Below are 6,996 nucleotides of genomic sequence, written 5' to 3'. Positions count from 1 at the left end.
GTGGTGGTGAGCGCCAGTTGTACACCCAGAGTGCGGTTAAACCATTCAACAAGTCCATCGATCTGGAGGTGGAGAGGGGTGGTGCGGGTCTTTCGGATACCCAGCCGGCTGCACAGCTCCTGGAACACCCTGGACTCGAAATTCCGGCCCAGGTCGGAATGCAGTTTGTCTGGTACCCCGAAGCGGCTGAAGAAGCCCTCCAGAAGTGCCTCGCTCACAGTCTCCGCCTCCTGATACGGTAGGGCGTACGCCTCGGGCCATTTCGTGAAGTAATCAACCGCTACGAGGATGAACCGGTTCCCTCTGGTCGACCGGGGAAATGGACCCAGAATGTCCACCGCCACTCGTTCCATCGGGGCACTGACCTGGTACTGCTGCAAGGGGGCTCGTGACTGACCTTGGGGGCCCTTCCAAGCTGTGCAGGCATCGCAGCGGCGGCAGTGGTCTTCGACATCCCGCCTGCACCAGCCCCAGTAGAAGCCCTGGCGAAGTCAGCGCAGGGTTTTGGTAACCCCGAAGTGCCCAGTGCCTGGCGCCCCGTGGTGCTTGGCTAGCACCTCTTCGGTCAGGTTCCGGAGGACCACCACCTGCCACCGAGCCTCTCCAGTCGTCGGCTCTATCCATCTCCGTTGCAGCAACCCGTCTCACAGCCCCTTCACCGCCTGCGACATCGGGGTGACCTCCTCCCAACTAGGTCTCCTCCCTTCTTCCAGCCACTGCAGCACGGCCCTCAGATCCGGGTCTTCCCCCTGATGGGCCCTCCAGCCCCCCGACTCCACTGGCAACAGCTCCCGACAAATGGCTCCCTCCGGCTCCGACAGCGCTGCCTCTTTCTCGTCCCGTCGGTGGCAGTACTGACAGCCCTCCCTAGCGCAGGGCCGGCGAGACAGGGCATCGGCATTCTGATGTCTTTCTCCTGCCCGATGCTGCACGGTGTGCTGGTAGGCCTGCAGTTGCTCAATCCACCTGGCCACCTGACCCTCAGGTTCCCGGAATGACATCAGCCACTGCAGTGCCGCATGGTCAGTGCGGATGGTGAAGGGCAGTCCGCATAAGTAGTGTCGGAAGTGGTGCACGGACTCTACGATAGCCAACGGCTCCTTTTCGGGTCACGTAGTAATTGCGTTCAGCCCTGTTGAACGTCCGGCTGTAGTATGCCACTACCTTCTCCCCCTCCGGGGACCGCTGGACCAGGACAGCGCCGATCCCCTCGTCGCTGGCGTCAATGTCAAGGATGAAGGGCAGTTGCGGGTCAGGCGGGGCTAGCACAGGGGCCTGACACAGGGCGGTCTTCAAAGCGTTTAGCGCCTCCTGTCTTTTGGGTGTCCACTCGAATGGTTCATCCTTCTTGAGGAGGCTGTGCAAGGGGGTGGCAACGGTGGCAAAGTCCCGCACAAACCTCCTATAGTACGAGGCGAGCCCCAAGAACCCCCTCACCTGACGTGGGTTGGATGGGACCGGCTAGTCTCTCACAGGCGCGACTTTGTCCGCCTCCGTGGTGATCCCCTCAGCAGTAACGCGGTGGCCCAAGAAGGACACTTCCCTCTGCAGCAGGCAGCACTTCTCGGGATGCAGTTTCAAGCCAGCCTGGGTCACTCTCCCCAGCACCTCCCTCAGTGTGGCGATTGCTTCAGTGAAGGTACCTCCATGGACCAACAGGTCGTCCAAATAGACCAGGCAGCGTGTGGGGGGCACTCCAGACAGGACCTTCTCCATTAGGCGCTCAAAGGTGGCCGGGGCGTTGCAGAGCCCGAAGGGCATGGCTCGGAACTGCCACAACCCGCGGCCCGTCAAGAACGCCGTCTTGGGTCTTGCTTCAGGAGAGAGGGCTATCTGCCAGTACCCACTCCGGAGGTCCAGCGTGGAGAACCATTTCGACCCCGCCACCAGGTCCAGGGCCTCGTCAATGCGGGGAAGCGGATAGGAATCCTTCACTGTGACCTCATTTAGGCGCCGGTAATCCACGCAGAATCTCCACTTGCCATCCTTCTTGTGTACCATCACCACCGGGGAGGTCCAGGGGCTGTCGGAAGGCTCGATGATGCCAGCGACTCTCATTTCCTCCAGGACCCGGTCTGCAGCCTCCTGGCGCCCAAGGGGCATGCGGCGCTGCCGCTGTTTGATGGGGCAGGCATCCCCCGTGTCGATGAGATGTTGAACCAGGTGGGTTCTTCCTACATCTTCCGGCTAGACAGCGAAGCTGTGGCGGAACTCGAACAACAGGTCTTAAAGCTGGTGCCGCTGCTCCGAGTGGAGCCCTTCACAGCTCTGCTTCCAGACAGCATGGACGGCGGCGGTAGCTGGGTCTTTTGTGGGACTTCACTTCCCGGGTCGCGGAGCTACAGCAGGAGGGTGAGACGATGGAAACTGAGGTTTAGCTGTGGTGATCCGGCCGGGCCAGGGCTGGGGCAAGGCCCGCCGACTCCGTATTGGGGCGGCCTCCGCAGTACGTCAGTGGACGGCTGTAAGCCCTCCCGCGGCGGTGAGGACCGGTCACATGGTCAGGTGGAATCGTGCCGAACAGCGGGGGCAGTAGGATCTTGAGGAGATGGACATGCAGGTAGAGGCGGGGGCCCCACAGACTCTGTGATCTGCCTAACAGGGGTGCTTGTTCCCAGAGCGACCCTTCCTGGCGGGGTCAAGGCGAAGGGAGGCCCCCCTGGAAACCTCATTGTCCCGGACCGCAGGTCCAATTGCCCCCCTGGGAACCAGAGGAAGTCCAACCCTAATATGCAGGGATCTTGTACCTCTGCGACCCAGACTGGGTGGTGTACAGTTCGCCCAGCCACCTCAATGGCAAACCTGTCCTTTCCCAACATCGGCGTGACCTCTTCAGTGACCGTACAGAGGTGTACAGTCGTTGGTTCCATTTGAGTTCCCTCTGGTAGGACATCGGGGCACACCAGCGTGACTGTAGAACCTGTATCGATTAGGGCATGGCATGGCACTCCTTGAATGCGGATGGCAGTGTGGCAGTAATCTCCGGCGAAGGTCAGCCCCACAAGCAGGCCAGGGCCGGGAGGTGGGAGCCCTGGTGTGTCTGGCTCTGACCCACTGACCGATGCTGTAGGGACTGAAGCTAGGGCCAGCGGTGTCCCGCCTACACTGGTCCCCGGTAGTTTTCCTGCTGGGGCCAATTTGGGAGGTAGCCGTGGTGCAGTGGACTGAGCAGAAACGTTGGATGTGGCCTGCTTGGCCGCAGCGCCTGCAGAGACGTGCCTGGGGGTCTTTGGGGGTAGACACTGGCCTACGTCCGTCTAGGCCTCTGGCCTGTCGGGCTCGTGGTCGTAGCCGGCCTAGCGGTCCTCCTTCCAGGGCCCGGTTCAGCGGGTTCTCCTCCAAAACTTAATCTACCATCTTAGCCTGGGATAACGCGAGCTCCAGTGAGGCCGGCGCAGTGAGCCTGATGTGGCGGCGTAAGGCATCAGGGGTTAACCCCCGGAGGAAGGCCTCCGTGGCCAGGTCCTCCTGTACCTCAGCTGCGAAGTGTGGGTAGCCCTTCCTAGTGAGGTAGCGGATCTCGGCAGCAAACACGCCCAGCTTTTCCCCAGAATGGCAGGTACAAGAGGCCAGGCGCTGGCGTAGGCTCGTAGCTGGCTCGGTGCCCCCGAAGCAGTGATCCAGTGCAGTGACAACAGCCCGATAATCTGCTAGTTTCTCGTCACTCAAATCCAATAAGGCCCTCAGTGCTTCCCCCTCTAAGGCTGCTGCTAACTGCACTGCCTTCTCGGCCTGGATCCAGCCGTTAGCCTGGGCTACCATCTGAAACTTAGCCCGATAGGCCTCCCAGGATGTATGCCCATCATAGCGTCCAGCCTTCACTCTGTCTCGGTGGCCCAGCGGCCTGGTTTGCTCTGTGGCCTGCTCTGTTGTAGCGCTCCCATATTTACTCTCCCTGCTGCCATCGGCCTTAACCCCGCTTCCTCCTTCCTCACATTCATCCAAGCATTCAATCACAGCCTCGTATGTTACAGCTTTTTTTTAAAAAAGTGACTCAATTTTTGTGAATTTTTCTTCAGGCAAACAACGAATCAATTGCATAAATTGAACCTCACTGTTCAATTCATTCACTATGGCTCTCTGTTCAAATTGTTCTTTAAACAATTGCCAGCTTTGCTCACCCGTTTCATGCAGCGCCACGTTCTCTTCCGGTGTAGCGTACCCGCTGCCACCTAGCATAGCATCCAGCCAGCACTTCACCAACCTCTCTCCCCCGTCGCCGCAGCTCCTCTATGGCTCCTTTTTCACTCTCTCCTTCAGCCCAGCGTTTCGGAATCGTTCCTGACAGCTCGACTTCTGTAAACCCCGTCTGATCCATTGTAGAGACCGGCGGCGTGATTTAATCCCACTTTTTCTGACACCAGTGTGGCGAAACGGGGTCTCTCGTTTTTATTTTAAGCAGAATAAATGGACAGACTCAAGGGTTGCAGATGCAAACGGAATATCCTCCTTTTTTAATTATTTTGCAGTACACTCGGTCTCTATAAGCTAAGACAACGCCAAAACAATAAACCCCCCTATTCTCTAGCCATCTAGTTCTCCACTCCACGCCTCTTTTAATTCTCTTAATTTTAGTGCTCCTCCGGACTCGCTCACAGCTCGTACCGGCTCTCTCGCTCTATCTCTCACAGACTCCTGTCGGTTCTTGGTCTTGCAGTTTGTCAGGTCGTTACTCACTGTCACTTTCACTTTGTCTCTTACTTTCATTCACCACTCTCACAACTCGCGCTCCAACTGACGCCCATCCTGTTCTTGTACCACCCCTCTGGCATGCTCCCCACCCCAACCTGCTTTCCTCCAATCACTGCAGTGCATCACTCTCTATGACTCCACCCCTCTCCCTCACACACACGCACACACACAGACACACTGCCCTGCTCTCTCAACCTAATCCTCCCCAACGTGGTCCCTGCCTGAACAATACATGCACCTGCTGTGAAACAAACAAACAACAACATAAAGTGTCCCTTCAGGCGCAGTGCCTTAAGCAGTATCCCCAGGTCGCTACAGTTCCTTATTTTGATTTCTTAATGGTAAAGTTTATATTTTGATTAGTAACTCTTTTTGAGTTCAGGCTTATTGTGAGATAGGTTTTGATTAGGTTTTGACGTCAATCTTGAATTATACATTTTTTTGCCGTTTCAATTCAGAGGCAAAACGTAATTTCGATTTGATTAAACACAGTTGTTTTTACATTGTTTTTACATTTTTACATGTTTTTAATGTTAACAATGTTGTAAATACGAAGTTGTAGATAAATTGTCAGAACATTCTACTCACGTTTTCACAACGTAATTTCACAACGTTGTAAGTACATAAATACAACGTTGTGGTTATGTTGTCAGAACATTCTATTCACGTTGTCACAACGTCGGGTACAACGTTGTAGTGACGTATCTGGGAGTCCACAAATTTATGTTGTAACAACGTAGTTTTACAACGTTGCCAAAACATAAAAGGAATGTTGTGACAACATTAAATTGTTAGCCGGGAGGGTGCTCAAAGCAACCCACGAACACATATGAGTGAGTCGACGGGGCTGACGGACCACCCTGTACACACACACACACACACACACACGGATGACGTTTCTCACATTTTTATATGGCACAAATGCAGCTCCACAATCAGGAATATATATATATATATATATATATATATATATATATATATATATATATATATATATATATATATATATATGAAGAGTTTAGATGCAAAACGCGATATACGCCACGTTAAATACAACTCAAATGACTGTTTCTTTCCATAACGTGCAATACACCAGGCTTCTAATTTAGCAAAACCCCGACATATCCACTAAGCCGATCGGCGTGCAGTATCGTGTGACCCTATTGGCAGTGCTCAGGAGGTATAGTAGCGTATTTAATCTTGTAAATTGTGATTTTATGATTAAATGATGAATATTTTTTTTTTAAAAATCAACAAAGTCAATTTTCTAACGGGGTGTAGCAATAGTGAATAAGCATTCACAAATAATGCTCAGAAAACTCACTCGATCGGAACTGTGAAACCTCCCTTCATCTCCCTTGCAATGCCAACCTTGTGTTCTCCCTCAGCGCGGGATGCGAAGTTTATCGTTTTAATTTACTGAAACGCGTTGCATCTTTAGAAGTAAGTGTAAAGTCATTTTACAAAGATGTGGAGATTTAAAATTAAAATATCTCAATAACGTATTATGTACTATTAACGTATTAAATAGCAGTTCATCCCCTTTATTTTGATGTCCCGATCTGACATAACAAAAGGGTATTAGCATACGGTACATGAGTACGGCGAGTGCACATCTTTCCGTTGGAGGTGTTTAACGATTATATTTGTGCGAAATTGATGGGTTTTTATTATTATTATTATTATTATTATTATTATTATTATTATTATTATTATTTCAGCATGCATTAAAAAATCAAAATGTGAATTGTATGTGTACATGTAATTATTTATCTAGGCTCTTTTACACATTGCTTTGCCACAAAATAAAATGCATTTAATCCGTCGTTGCATGCATCGAATCCCTGTCTTTCAATTTAATATATTTTTTTAAAATGTATTTTTCGCTATTTTTTCTGACGATGTACCTGCTTTTAAATAAGTTTTATAACGATTGTTTTTATTAAAAATGAAAAAGAGCCGATTAACTTTTAAGACTTCTTTCACTCCAGTGAATAACTTAAGTGCAAAGGCGGCGGAATAAAATGAATTGCTCTGCATTTTAAGAAGTGCTCTTATAATGCAAACACATAATTAATCACTGCAATCATTATTCATTTGATATGACTAGTTTAGCGAGGGTGAAGTCTTTGTTATATGAAACATTTATGTAGCTACAACCTCCAAGCAGCGACTGTAAAGCGATCATCACTGTCGTTTTAGGAATGTATGGGTACAAAAAAATAATTCAGCTTATTTTGTCATTATCATCTTTCATGATTAACTTATGAAACTGAGATGGTTTAATGACGCTAATTACAACAT

This window comes from Acipenser ruthenus, chromosome 5, assembly GCF_902713425.1.
Source record: "Acipenser ruthenus chromosome 5, fAciRut3.2 maternal haplotype, whole genome shotgun sequence".
Classification (NCBI taxonomy): Eukaryota; Metazoa; Chordata; class Actinopteri; order Acipenseriformes; family Acipenseridae; genus Acipenser; species Acipenser ruthenus.
This window is presented reverse-complemented; position numbering follows the sequence as displayed.